Here is a 15,776-nt window from a genome sequence, read left to right as displayed (position 1 = left end):
GAACAGTCCTGATGACACAATGACCCCTTAAGGAGATCACAGACACAGGTCTGTCACCACGGTGACCAGTGCAGAGTTATGATGTCACAATGCCCCCTTAGGCAGATCACAGACAAGGGTCTTTCACCTGGGTGACCACTGCAGTGTTATTATGTCACAATGCCCCCTTAGGCTGATCACATACAAGGGTCTTTCACATGGGTGACCAGTGCAGAGTTATGATCAGAATGCCCCCTTAGGCCGATCACAGACAAAAGTCTGTCACCTGTTTGACCAGAGCACAGTCCTGATGACACAATGCCCCCTTAGGGAGATCACAGACACAGGTCTGACACCACGGTGACCGGTGCAGAGTTATGATGTCACAATGCCCCCTTAGGCAGATCACAGACAAGGGTCCTTCACCTGGGTGACCAGTGCAGAGTTATGATGTCACAATGCCCCTTTAGGCAGATCACGGACAAGGGCCTGTCACCAGGGTGACCAGTGCAGGGTTATGATGTCATAATGTGCCCTTAGGCAGATCACAAACAAGGGTCCGTCACCTGGGTGACCCGTGCAGAGTTCTGATGTCACAATGCCCCTTTAGGCAGATCAAAATCAAGGGCCTGTCACCTGGCTGACCTATGCAGAGCTATGATGTCACGATGCCCTCTTAGGGAGATCACAGACAAGGGAGTGTCACCTGGGTGCCCAGTGCATTGTTATGATGACACAATGCTCCTTTAGGCAGATCACAGACAAGGGCATGTTACCTGGGTTCCAAGTGCAGAATTATAATGTCACAATGCCCCCTTAGGCACATCACAGAAAAGGGACTGTCATCTGGGTGAGGAGTGTAGAGTTATGACGTCACAATGCCCCCTTAGGCAGATCACAGACAAGGGCCTGTCACCTGGGTGACCAGTACAGAGTTATGATGTCACAACGCCCCCTTAGGCAGATCACAGACAAGGGTCTGGCACCTGGGTGACCAGTGCAGAGTCATGATGTCACAATGACCCCTTAGGCAGATCACAGAAAAGGGCCTGTCACCTGGGTGCCCATTGCAGAGTTATGATGTCACAATGCCCCCTCAGGCAGATCACAGAAAAGGGTCTGTCACCTGGTTGACCAGTGCAGCGTTATCATGTCACAATGACCCCTTAGGCAGACCACAGACAGGGGTCTGTCACCGGGGTTACCAGTGCAGAGCTATGATGTCACAATGACCCCTTAGGCACATCAAAGACAAGGGTCTGTCACGTGGGTGACTGGTGCAGAGTTATGATGTCACAATGCACCCTCAGGCAGATCAAAGACATGGGTCTCTCACATTGGTGACCAGTGCAGAGTTATGATGTCACAATGCCCACTTATGTAGATCAAAGACAAGGGTCTATCACCGGGTGACCCATGCAGAGTTATGATGTCACAATGCACCCTTTGGCAGATCACAGACAAGGGTCTGTCACCTGTTTGACCCGTGCAGAATTATGATGTCACAATGCCTCCTTAGGCAAATCACAGACAAGGGTCTGTCACCTCGGTGACCAGTGCAGAGTTATGATGTCACAATTCCCCCTCAGGCAGATCATAGACCAGGGTCTTTAACCTGGGTGACAAGTGCAGAGTTATCACGTCACAGTGCCCACTTAGACAGATCACTCACAATGGTCTGTCACCTGGGGGACCAGTGCACAATTAAGATGTCACAATGCCCCCTAAGGCAGATCACAGACAAGGGTCTGTCACCTGGGTGACCAGTGTAGTGTTATGAAGTCACAATGCCCCCTTAGGCAGATCAAAGACAAGGGTCTCTCATCTGGGTGACCCATGCAGAGTTCTGATGTCACAATGACCCCTCAGGCATATCAAAGACAACGGTCTCCCGCCAGGGTGACCCGTGAAGAGTTATGATGTCACAATGCACCCTTAGGCAGATGACAGACAAGGGAGTGTCACCTGGGTGCCCAGTGCAGAATTTTGATGTCACAGTGCCCCCTTAGGCATATCGCAGACAAAGGACTGTCACCTGGGTGACCAGTGCAGAGTCATGATGTCAAAATACCCCATTAAGCAGATCACTGACAAGGGCCTCTCACCTGGGCGACCCGTGCAGAATTATGATGTCACAAAGCCCCCTTGGGCAGATCACAGACAAGGGCATGTCACCTGGGTTCCAAGTGCAGAATTATAATGTCACAATGCCCCCTTAGGCTGATCACATACAAGGGTCTTTCACATGGGTGACCAGTGCAGAATTATGATCAGAATGCCCCCTTAGGCCGATCACTGACAAAGGTCTGTCACCTTTTTGACTAGAGAACAGTCCTGATGACACAATGCCCCCTTAGGGAGATCACAGACACAGGTCTGTCACCACGGTGACCAGTGCAGAGTTATGGTGTCACAATGCCCCCTTAGGCAGATCCCAGACAAGGGTCTGTCACCTGGGTGACCGGTGCAGTGTTATGATGTCACAATGCCCCCTTAGGCTGATCACATACAAGGGTCTTTCTCATGGGTGACCAGTGCAGAGTTATGATCAGAATGCCCCCTTAGGCCAATCACAGAGAAGGGTCTGTCACCTGTTTCATTAGAGCACAGTCCTGATGACACAATGCCCCCTTAGGGAGATCACAGACACAGGTCTGTCACCACGGTGACCGGTGCAGAATTATGATGTCACAATGCCCCCTTAGGCAGATCGCAGACAAGGGTCTTTCACCTGGGTGACCAGTGCAGAGTTATGATGTCACAATGCCCCCTTAGGCAGATCACGGACAAGGGCCTGTCAGCAGGGTGACCAGTGCAGGGTTATGATGTCATAATGCCACCTTAGGCAGATCACAGACAAGGGTCTGTCACCTGGGTGACCCGTGCAGCTTTCTAATGTCACAATGCCCCTTTAGGCAGATCAAAATCAAGGGCCTGTCACCTGGCTGACCTGTGTATAGCTATGATGTCACAATGCCCTGTTAGGGAGATCACAGACAAGGGAGTGTCACCTGGGTGCCCAGTGCAGTGTTATGATGTCACAATGCCCCTTGAGGCAGATCACAGACAAGGGCATGTCACCTGGGTTCCAAGTGCAGAATTATAATGTCACAATGCCCCCTTAGGCACATCACAGAAAAGGGCCTGTCACCTGGGTGAGCAGTGTAGAGTTATGATGTCACAACGCCCCCTTAGGCAGATCACAGTCAAGGGTCTGGCACCTGGGTGACCAGTGCAGTGTTATAATATCACAATGCCCCCTTAGGCAGATCACAGTCAAGGGTCTGTCACCTGGGTGACCAGTGCTAAGTTATGATGTCACAATGCCCCCTAAGGTAGATCAAAGACAAGGGTCTCTCACCTGGGTGAGTCATACGGAGTTATGATTTCACAATGCACCCTTAGGCAGATCACAGACAAGGGTCTGTCACCTGGGAGACCCATACAGAATTATGATGTCACAATGTCCCTTAAGCAGATAATGGACAAGTGTCTGTCACCTGGGTGACCTGTGCAGAGTTACGATGTCACAATGCCGCCTTAGGCAGATCACAGACAAGGGTCTTTCACCTGGGTGAGCAGTGCACAGTTAGGATATCACAATGCCCCCTTAGGGAGATCACAGACAAGGGTTCGTCACCTGGTAGACCAGTGCACAGTTATGATGTCACAATGCACCCTTACGCAGATCACAGACAAAGGTCTGTCACATAGGTGACCAGTGCAGAGTCATGATATCACAATGCCGCCATAGGCAGATCACAGAAAAGGGACGGTCACTTGGGTCCACATTGCAGAGTTACGATGTCACAATGCCACCTTAGGAAGATCACAGATAAGGGTCGATCTCCTGGGTGACCCGTGCAGAGTTATGATGTCGCAATGCCCCCTTAGGCAGATAACGAACAAGAGTCTGTCACAAGGGTGACGAGTGCAGGGTTGTGACGTCAAAATGCCCCCTTAGGCAGATCACAGACAAGGTTCTGTCACCTTGACGACCAGTGCAGAGTCATGATGTCACAATGCCCCCTTAGGCAGATCACAGAAAAGGGCCTGTCACCTGTGTGCCCATTGCAGAGTTATGATGTCACAATGCCCCCTTAGGCAGATCACAGAAAAGGGCCTGTCACCTGGTTGACCAGTGCAGTGTTATGATGTCACAATGACCCCTTAGGCAGATCACAGACAAGGGTTGGTCACCGGGGTGACCAGTGCAGAGTTATGATGTCACAATGACCCCTTAGGCAGATCAAAGACAAGGGTCTGTCACGTGGGTGACCAGTGCAGAGTTATCAAGTCACAATGCAACCTCAGGCAGATCAAAGACAAGGGTCTCTCACCTTGGTGACCAGCGCAGAGTTATGATGTCACAATGCCCACTTATGTAGATCAACGACAAGGGTCTATCAACAGGGCGACCCATGCAGAGTTATGATGTCACAATGCCGCCTTAGGCAGATCACAGACAATGGTCTTTCACCTGGGTGAGCAGTGCAGAGTTATGATATCGCAATGCACCCTTAGGCAGATCACAGACAAGGGTATGTCACCTGGTTGACCCGTGCAGAGTTATGATGTCACAATGCCTCCTTAGGCAAATCACAGACAAGGGTCTGTCACCTGGGTGACCAGTGCAGAGTTATAATGTCAGAATGCACCCTTACGCAGATCATAGACAAGGGTCTTTCACCTGGGTGACCAGTGCAGAGTTATAACGTAACAACGCCCACTTAGACAGATCACACACAAGGGTATGTCACCTGGGGGACCAGTGCACAATTATGATGTCACAATGCCCCGTTAGGCAGATCACAGACAAGGGTGTGTCACCTGGGTGACCAGTGCAGTGTTATGATGTCACGATGCCCCCATAGGCGGATAAAAGACAAGGGTCTCTCACCTGGGTGACCCGTGCAGAGTTATGATGTCACAATGCCCCCATAGGCAGATCACAGAGAAGAGTCTGTCACCTGGGTTACCAGTGCAGAGTTATGATGTCACAATGCCCCCTTAGGCAGTTCACGGACAAGTGTCTGTCACCTGGGTGAACAGAAAAGTGTTATCATGTCACAATGCCCCCTTTGGGAGATCACAGACAAGGCTCTGTCTCCTGTGTGACCAGTGCATTGTTATGACGTCACAGTGATCCCTTAGGCAGATCGCAAGGAAGGGCCTGTCACCTGGATGACCCGTGTAGAGTAATGATGTCACAATGCCCCCTTAGGCAGATCACAGACAAGGGACTGTCACCTCGGTGACCAGTGCAGAGTTATGTTGTCACAATGCCCCCTTAGGCAGATCACAGACAAGGGTCTGTCACCAGGGTGACCCGTGCAGAGTTATGATGCGACTATGCCCCCTTACGCAGATCACAGTCAAGGGTCTGTCACCTGGGTGATGCGTGCAGTGTTAGGATGTCACATTGCCCACTTAGGCAGATCACAGACAAGTGTCTGTCACCTGGGTGACACGTGCAGAGTTATGATTTCACAATGCCCCCTTATGCAGATCACAGACAAGGGTCTTTCACCTGGGTGACCAGTGCAGAGTTATGATGTCACAATGCCCCCATAGGCAGATCACAGACAAGGGTCTTTCGCCTGGGTGACCAGTGCAGAGTGATGAAGTCACAATGCCCACTTACACAGATCACAGAAAAGGGTCTGCCCCGGGTGACCAGTGCAGAGTTATGATGTCACAATGCCCCCTTAGGCTGATCAAAGACAAGGGTCTGTCTCCTGGGTGACCCGTGAAAAGTTATGATGTCACAATGCACCCTTAGGCAGATCACATACAAGGGCATGTCACCTGGGTGCCCAGTACAGAGGTTTGATGTCACAGTGCCCCCTTAGGCAGATCACAGACAAGGGACTGTCACCTGGGTGCCCAGTGCAGAGTTATGATGTCACTATGCCCCCTTAGGCAGATCACAGAGAAAGGCCTATCACCTCTGTGCCCAGTGCAGAGTTATGATGTAACAGTGCCCCCTTAAGCACATCACAGTCAAAGACCTGTCCCCTGGGTGCTTAGTGCAGAGTTATGATGTCACAATGCCCCCTTAGGCAGATCACAGACAAGGGCCTGTCATCTGGGTTACCAGGGCTGAGTTATGATGTCACAATGCCTCCTTAGGCAGATCACAGAAAAGGGCCTGTCAACAGGGTGACCAGTGCAGTGTTATGATATCACAACACCCCTTTAGGCAGGTCCCAGACAAGGGCCTGTCACCTGGGAGACCAGGGCAGAGTTATGATGGCACAATGCGCACTTAGACAGATCACAGACAAGGGCTTGTCACTTGGGTGAGCAGTGTAGAGTTATGACGTCACCATGCCCCCTTAGGCAGATCAGAGTCAAGGGCCTGTCACCTGGGTGACCAGTGCAGTGTTATGATGCCACAATGCCCTGTTAGGCAGATCACACACAAGGGTCTGTCACCTGGGTGACCAGTGAAGGGTTATGTTGTCACAATGCCCCCTTAGGCAGATCACAGACAAGGGCCTGTCACCTGGGTGAGCAGTGCAGAGTTATGATGTCACAATGCCCCATTAGGCAGAGCAAAGACAAGGGCCCGGCACCTGGGTGCCCAATGCTGAGTTATGATGTCAAAATGCCCCGTTAGGCAGATCACAGAAAAGGGACTGTAACCTGGGTGCCCGGTGCGGAGTTATGATGTCACAATACCCCCTTAGGGAGATCACAGACAAGAGCCTGTCACCTGGGTGCCCAGTGCAGAGTTAGGATGTCACAATGTCCCCTTAGGCAGATCACAGACAAAGGACTGTCACCTGGGTGACCCGTGCACAGTTATGATGTCACAATGCCCGCTTAGGCAGATCACAGACAAGGGCCTCTCACCTGGGTGAGCACTGCAGAGTTACGATGTCGCAATGCCCCCTTAGGGAGATCACAGACAAGTGCCTGTCACCTGGGTGACCAGTGCAGGGTTATGATTCCACAATGCCCCCTTAGGCAGATCACTGCAAGGTTCTGTCACCTGCGTGACCAATGCAGGGTTACGATGTCACAATGCCCCCTTAGGCAGATCACAGGCAACAGCCTGTCACCTGCGTCACCAGTGCAGAGTTATGTTGTCACAATGCCCCCTTAGGAAGATCACAGACAAGGGTCTGTCCCCTGGGAGACCATTGCAGTTTTATGGTGTCACAGTGCCCCCTTAGAGAGATCACAGACAATGGTCCATCAACTGGGTGACCAGTGCAGTGTTATGATGTCACAATGGATCCTTAGCCAGGTCACAGAAAAGGGCCTGTCACCTGGGTGCCCAGTGTAGACTTATGATTTCAAAATGCCCCCTTAGGAAGATCACAGAGAAGGGCCTGTCACCTGGGTGCCCAGTGCAGAGTTATGATGTTACAATGCACCCTTAGGCAGATCACAGACATGGGCCTATCACCTGTGCGCCCAGTGCAGAGTTATGATATCACAGTGCTCCCTTAGGCAGATGACGGACAATGGTCTGTCACCAGGGTGACCAGTGGAGGGTTATGATGTCACAATGCCCCCTTAGGCAGATCACAGACAAGGGCCTGTCAACTGGGTGACCAGTGCAGTATTATGATGTCACAATGCCCCCTTAGGCAGATCACAGATAAGGGCCTGTCACCTGGGTGCCCGGTGAAGAGTTATGTTGTCACAATGCCCCCTTAGGCTGCTCCCAGGCAATGGCCTCACACCTGGGTTACCAGTGCAGTGTTATGATGTCACAATGCCTCCTTAGGCCGATGAGAGACAAGGGCCAGTCACCTGGGTGTCGAGGGCAGAATTATGATGTCACAATACCCCCTTAGGCTGATCACAGACAATGGGATGTCACCTCGGTGACCCGTGCAGAGTTGTGACGTCGAAATGCCCCTTAGGCAGATGCCAGACAATGGCCTGTCATCTGGGAGACCATGGCAGATTTATGATGTCACAATGCCCCCTTAGGAAGATGACAGACAAGGGCCTGTCACCTGGGTGATCAGTGCAGAGTTATGAGGTCATAATGCCCCCTTAGGCAGATCACAGACAAGGGCCTGTCATCGGGGTGCCCAGTGCAGAGTTATGATTTCACAGTGCCCTGTTAGGCATTTCACAGAAAAGGGCCTGTAACCTGGGTGCCCAGTGCAGAGTTGTGATGTCACAATGACCCCTTAGGCAGATCAAAGGCAATGGCCTTTGACCTCTGTGCCCAGTGTAGAGTTAAGATGTCACAATACCCTCTTAGGCAGATCAACGAAACGGGCCTGTCACCTGGGTGCCCAAAGCTGAGTTATGATGTCACAACGCCCCCTTAGGAAGATCACAGTCAAGGTACTGTCACCTGGGTGCCCAGTGCAGTGTTATGATGTCACAATGCCCCCTTAGGGAGATCACAGACAAGAGCATGTCACCTGGGAGACCAGGGCAGAGTTATGATGGCACAATGCCCCATTAGTCAGATCAAACACAAGGGCCTGACACCTGGGTGCCCAATGCTGAGTTATGATGTCAAAATGCCCCGTTAGACAAATCACAGACAAGGGACTGTAACCTGGGTGCCCAGTACGGAGTTATGATGTCACAATGCACCCTTAGGGAGATCACAGACAAGAGCTTATTACCTGGGAGACCAGGGCAGAGTTATGAGGTCACAATGCCCTCTTAGGAAGATCACAGTAAAGGGCCTGTCACCGGGGTGCTCAGTGCAGAGTTATGATGTCACAATGAACCCTCAGGGAGATCAAAGACAATGGCCTTTCACTTCGGTGCCCAGAGCAGAGTTATGATATCACAATGCCCCCTTAGGCAGAACAAAGAGAAGGACCTGTCACCTGGGAGCCCAATGCTGAGTTATGATGTCACAATGCCCCGTTAGGAAGATCACAGACAAGGGACAGTAACCTGGGTGCCCGGTGTGGAGTTACGATGTCACAATGACCCCTTAGGCAGATCAGAGACAAGGGACAGTCACCTGGGTTCCCAGTGCCGTGTTACGATGTCACAATGCCCCCTTAGGGAAATCACAGACAAGGGCCTGTCACCTGCAAGACCAGGGCAGAGTTATGACGTCACAATTCCCCCTTAGGCAGATCACAGACAAGAGCCTGTCAACTGGGTGCCCACTGCACAGTTATGATGTCACTATGCCCCCTTAGGCAGATCACAGACAAGGGCCTGACATCTGGGTGAGCAGTGCAGAGTTGTGATGTCACAATGCCCCCTCAGGGAGATCACAGACATGGGGATGTCAACTGGGTTACCAGCGCAGTGTTATGATGTCACAATGCCCCATTAGGCAGATCACAGACAGGGGCCTGACTCCTGGGTGACCAGCGCAGTGTTATGATATCCCAATGCCCCCTTAGGCAGATCACAGACATGGGGCTGTCAACTGGGTGACCAGTGCAGTGTTATGATGTTACAATGCCCCCTTAGGCAGATCACAGACAAGGACCTGTCACCTGGGTGCCCAGCGCAGAGTTGTGATTTCACAATGCCCCCTTAGGCAGATCACAGACAAGGGTCTGTCCCCTGGGTGGCCAGTGCAGGGTTATGATGTCAGAATGCCCCCTTAGGCAGATCACAGACAAGGGTCCGTCAACTGGGTGACCAGTGCAGTGTTAAGATGTCACAATGCCACCTTAGCCAGGTCACAGACAAGGGCCTGTCACCTGGGTGCCCAGTGTTGAGTTATGATTTCAAAATGCCCCCTTAGGCAGATCACAAACAAGGGCCTGTCCTCTGGGTGACCTGTGCTCAGTGATGATGTCACAATACCCCCTTAAGAAGATCACAGATCAGGGCCTGTCACCTGGGTGACCCGTGCAGTGTTATGAATTTACAATGCCCCGTAGGCAGATCAAAGACAAGAGCCTGTCACCTGGGTGAGCAGTGCAGAGTAATGATGTCACAATACCCCCTTAGGCAGATCACTGACAAGGCCTGTCACCTGGGTGAGCAGTGCAGAGTTATGATGTCACAATGCCCCCTTAGGCAGATCACAGAGAAGGGCCTGTCACCTGGGTGACCAGTGCAGAGTTATGATATCACAATGCCACCTTAGGCAGATCACAGACAAGGGTCTGTCACCTGGGTGACCAGTGCAGGTTTATGATGTCACAATGCCCCCTTAGGTAGATCACAGTCAAGGGCCTGTCAACTGGGTGAGCAGTGCACGGTTATGATGTCACAATGCACCCTAAGGCAGATCACAGACAAGGGCCTGTCGCCTTGGTGCCCAGTGCAGAGTTATGATGTCACAACGTCCCCTTACGCAGATCACAGACAAAGACATGTCACCTGGGTGCCTAGTGCAGAGTTATGATGTCACAATGCCCCCTTAGGCAGATCACACACAAGGGCCTGTCACCTGGGTGAACAGTGCAGAGTTATGATGTTACAATGTCCCCTTAGGCAGATCACAGACAATAGTCTGTCACCTGGGTGACCAGTACGGAGTTTTGATGTCACAATGCCCCAATAGGCAGATCAGAGACAAAGCCCAGTCACCTGGGTGACGAGGGCAGAGTTATGCTGTCACAATACCCCTTAGGCTGATCACAGACAAGGGCTGTCACCTGGGTGACCCATGCAGAGTTGTGACATCACAGGGCCCCTTAGGCAGATCACAGACAAGGACCTGTCACCAGGGTAACCAATGCAGAGTTATGATGTCACAATGCAAACTTAGGCAGATCACAGACAAGGGCATGACATCTGGGTGAGCAGTGCAGAGTTATGATGTCACAATGCCCCCTTAGGCAGATCACAGACAATGGGCTGTCACCTGGATGCCCGGTGAAGAGTTATGATGTCAGAATACTCCCTTAGGCTGCTCACAGACAACGGCCTCTCTCCTTGGTTACCAGTGCAGTGTTATGATGTCACAATGCCTCCTTAGGCAGATCAGAGACAGCGGCCAGTCACCTGGGTGTCGAGGGCAGAGTTATGATGTCACAATACCCCCTTCGGCTGATCACAGACGAGGGGCTGTCTCCTTTGTGACCCGTGCAGAGTTGTGACGTCACAATGCCCCTTAGGCAGATCACAGACAATGGCCTGTCACCTGGGAGACCATGGCAGAGTTATGATGTCACAATGCCCCTTAGGCAGATCACAGACAAGGACCTGTCACCTGGGTGAGCAGTGCAGAGTTATGATGTCACAATGCCCCCTTAGGCAGAACACAGACAAGAGCCTGTCATCTGGGTGCCCAGTGCAGAGTTATGATTTCACAATACCCCGTTAGGCAGATCACAGAAAAGGGCCCGTCATCTGGGTGCCCAGAGCAGAGTTATGATTTCACAATACCCCGTTAGGCAGATCACAGAAAAGGGCCTGTCACCTGGGTGCCCAGTGCAGAGTTATGATGTCACAATGACCACTTAGGCAGATCAAAGGCATTGGCCTTTCACCTCTGTGCCCAGTGCAGAGTTATGATGTCACAATACGCCTTTAGGCAGATCAAAGACACGGGTCTGTCACCTGGGTGCCCAGTGCGGTGTTATGATGTCACAATGCCCCCTTAGGGAGACCACAGACAAGGCCCTGTAACCTGGGAGACCAGGGCAGAGTTATGATGGCACAATGCCCCTTAGGCAGATCACAGACAAGGGCCTGTCACCTGTGTGAGCAGTGCAGAGTTAAGACGTCACAATGCCCCCTTAGGCAGATCACAGACAAGGGACTGTCACCTGGGCGACCAGTGAAGTGTTATGATGCCACAATGCTCCGTTAGGCAGATCACATAAAAGGGTCTGTCCCCTGGGTGACCAGTGCAGGGTTATGTTGTCACAATGCCCTCTTAGGCAGATCACAGACAAGGGCTTGTCACCTGGCTGAGCAGTGCAGAGTTATGATGTCACAATGCCCCATTAGGTAGATCAAAGACAAGGGCCTGTCACCTGGGTGCCCAATGCAGGTTTATGATGTCGCAATGCCCCCTTAGGCAGATCACAGACAAGGGACTGTAACCTGGGTGCCCGGTACGGACTTATGATGTCACAGTGCCCCCTCAGGGAGATCACAGACAAGAGCCTGTCACCTGCGAGACCAGGGCAGAGTTATGATGTCACAATGCACCCCTAGGCAGATCATAGACAGGGGCCTGTACCCTGGGTGACCAGTGCAGTGTTATGGTATCCCAATGCCCCCTTGGGCAGATCACAGACATGGGCCGGTCACCTGGGTGACCAGTGCAGTGCTATGATGTCACAATGTCCCCTTAGGCAGATCAGAGGCAAAGGCCTGTCACCTGGGTGCCCAGTGCAGAGTTATGATTTCACAAAGCCCCCTTAGGCAGATCACTGGAAAGGGGCTGTCACCTGGGTGCTCAGTGCAGAGTTATAATGTCACAATGCCCGCTTAGGGAGATCAAAGACAATTTCCTTTCACCTCGGTGCCCAGTGCAGAGTTATGATGTCACAATGCCTCCTTAGGCAAATCAGAGACAAGGGTCTATCACCTGGGTGATCAGTGCACAGTTATGATGTCACAATGCCCCCTTAGGCAGATCACAGACAAGGGTATTTCACCTGGGTGACCAGTGCAGAGATATGATGACAAAATTCCCCCTTAGGGCAATCAAAGACAAGGGTCTGTCACTGGGTGACCAGTGCACAGTTATGATGTCACAATGCCCCCTTAGGCATATGACACACAAGAGTGTGTCACCACGGTGACCAGTGCAGAGCTATGGTGTCACAATGCCCCCTCAGGCAGATCACAGACAAGGGTCTGTCACCTGGGTGACCAGTGCAGAGATATGATGTCACTATGCTCCCTTAGGCAGATCAAAGAGAAGGGTCTCTAACCTGGGTGACTGGTGGAGAGTTATGATGTCACAATGCCCACTTAAGTAGATCAAAGACAATGGTCTGTCACCAGGGTGACCCGTGCAGAGTTACGATGTCTCAATGCAACCTTTGGCAGATCACAGTCAAGGTTCTGTCACCTGGGTGACCCGTGCAGAGTTATGATGTCACAATGCACCTTAGGCAGATCAGAGACAAGGGTCTGTCACCTGGGTGACCAGTGCAGAGTTATGATGTCACAATGCCCCCTTAGGCAGATCACAGACAAGGCCCAGTCACCTGGGTGATGAGGGCAGAGTTATGATGTCACAATACCCACTTAGGCTGATCACCGACAAGGGGCTGTCACCTAGGTGACCCGTGCAGAGTTGTGACGTCACAATGCCCCGTAGGCTGATCACAGACAATGGCCTGTCAGCTGGGTGCACAGAGCAGAGTTGCGATGTCACAAAGTCCCCTTAGGCAGATCACAGACAAATCCTGTCACCTGGGTGCTTAGTGCAGAATTACGTTGTCACAATGCCCCCTTAGGCAGATCAAAGACAAGGTCCTGTCACCTGGGTGACGATTGCAGGGTTATGATGTCACAATGCCCCCTTAGGCAGATCACAGACAAGGGCCTGTCACCTGGGTGCCCAGTGTAGAGTTATGATTTCAAAATGCCACCTTAGGCAGATCACACAGAAGGGCCAGTCATCTGTGTGTCCAGTGCAGAGTTATGATGTCACAATGCCCCCTTAGGCAGATCACAGACAAAGACCTGTCACCTGGGTGCCTAGTGCAGAGTGATGATGTCACAATGCCCACTTAGGCAGATCACAGACAAGGGCCTGTCATCCAGGTGACCAGGGCAGAGTGATGATGTCACAATGCCCCCTTAGGCAGATCAAAGACAAGGGCCTGTCATCTGGGTGCCCAATGCTGAGTTATGACGTCACAAAGCCCCCTTTGGAAGCACACAGTCAAGGGACTGTCACCTGGGTGCCCAATGCGGTGTTATGATGTCACAATACCCCCTTAGGGAGATCAGAGACAAGGGCCTGTCATCTGGGAGACCAGGGCAGAGTTATGCTGTCACATTGCCCCTTTCGGGAGATCATGGACAAGGGCCTGTCACCTGGGTGAGCAGTGCAGAGTTATGACGTCACAATGCCCCCTTAGGCAGATCACAGTCAAGGGCCTGTCACCTGGGTGACCAGTGCAGTGTTATGATGCCACAATGCCCCCTTATGCAGATCACAATCAAGGGTCTGACCGCTGGGTTACCAGTGCAGGGTTATGATGTCACAATGCCTCCTTAGGCAGATCACAGGCAAGGGGCTGTCACCTGGGTGACCAGTGCAGAGTTATGATGTCACAATGCCCCCTTAGGCAGATCACAGACAAGGGTCTGTCCCGTGGGTGACCAGGGCAGGGTTATGATGTCACAATTCCTCCTTTGGCAGATCACAAACAAGGACCCGTAAAATGAGTGACCAGGGCAGTGTTATGGTGTCACCATGCCCCCTTAGCCAGGTCAGCAGACAAGGGCCTGTCACCTGGGTGCCCAGTGCAGAGTTGTGATTTCAAAATGCCCCCTTAGGCAGATCACAGGGAAGGGCCTGTCTCCTGGGTGACCAGTGCAGACTTATGATGTCACAATGCCCCCTTAGGCAGATCTCAGACAAGGGCCTTTCACCTGTGTGCCCAGTGCAGAGTTATGATGTCACAATGGCCCCTTAGGCAGACCACAGACAAGGGCCTGACATCTGGGTGAGCAGTGCAGAGTTGTGATGTCACAATGCCCCCTCAGGGAGATCACAGACATGGGGATGTCAACTGGGTTACCAGCGCAGTGTTATGATGTCACAATGCCCCATTAGGCAGATCACAGACAGGGGCCTGACTCCTGGGTGACCAGCGCAGTGTTATGATATCCCAATGCCCCCTTAGGCAGATCACAGACATGGGGCTGTCAACTGGGTGACCAGTGCAGTGTTATGATGTTACAATGCCCCCTTAGGCAGATCACAGACAAGGACCTGTCACCTGGGTGCCCAGCGCAGAGTTATGATTTCACAATGCCCCCTTAGGCAGATCACAGACAAGGGTCTGTCCCCTGGGTGGCCAGTGCAGGGTTATGATGTCAGAATGCCCCCTTAGGCAGATCACAGACAAGGGTCCGTCAACTGGGTGACCAGTGCAGTGTTAAGATGTCACAATGCCACCTTAGCCAGGTCACAGACAAGGGCCTGTCACCTGGGTGCCCAGTGTTGAGTTATGATTTCAAAATGCCCCCTTAGGCAGATCACAAACAAGGGCCTGTCCTCTGGGTGACCTGTGCTCAGTGATGATGTCACAATACCCCCTTAAGAAGATCACAGATCAGGGCCTGTCACCTGGGTGACCCGTGCAGTGTTATGAATTTACAATGCCCCGTAGGCAGATCAAAGACAAGAGCCTGTCACCTGGGTGAGCAGTGCAGAGTAATGATGTCACAATACCCCCTTAGGCAGATCACTGACAAGGCCTGTCACCTGGGTGAGCAGTGCAGAGTTATGATGTCACAATGCCCCCTTAGGCAGATCACAGAGAAGGGCCTGTCACCTGGGTGACCAGTGCAGAGTTATGATATCACAATGCCACCTTAGGCAGATCACAGACAAGGGTCTGTCACCTGGGTGACCAGTGCAGGTTTATGATGTCACAATGCCCCCTTAGGTAGATCACAGTCAAGGGCCTGTCAACTGGGTGAGCAGTGCACGGTTATGATGTCACAATGCACCCTAAGGCAGATCACAGACAAGGGCCTGTCGCCTTGGTGCCCAGTGCAGAGTTATGATGTCACAACGTCCCCTTACGCAGATCACAGACAAAGACATGTCACCTGGGTGCCTAGTGCAGAGTTATGATGTCACAATGCCCCCTTAGGCAGATCACACACAAGGGCCTGTCACCTGGGTGAACAGTGCAGAGTTATGATGTTACAATGTCCCCTTAGGCAGATCACAGACAATAGTC

Source organism: Gorilla gorilla, chromosome Y, assembly GCF_029281585.2.
Source record: "Gorilla gorilla gorilla isolate KB3781 chromosome Y, NHGRI_mGorGor1-v2.1_pri, whole genome shotgun sequence".
Taxonomy (NCBI): domain Eukaryota; kingdom Metazoa; phylum Chordata; class Mammalia; order Primates; family Hominidae; genus Gorilla; species Gorilla gorilla.
This window is presented reverse-complemented; position numbering follows the sequence as displayed.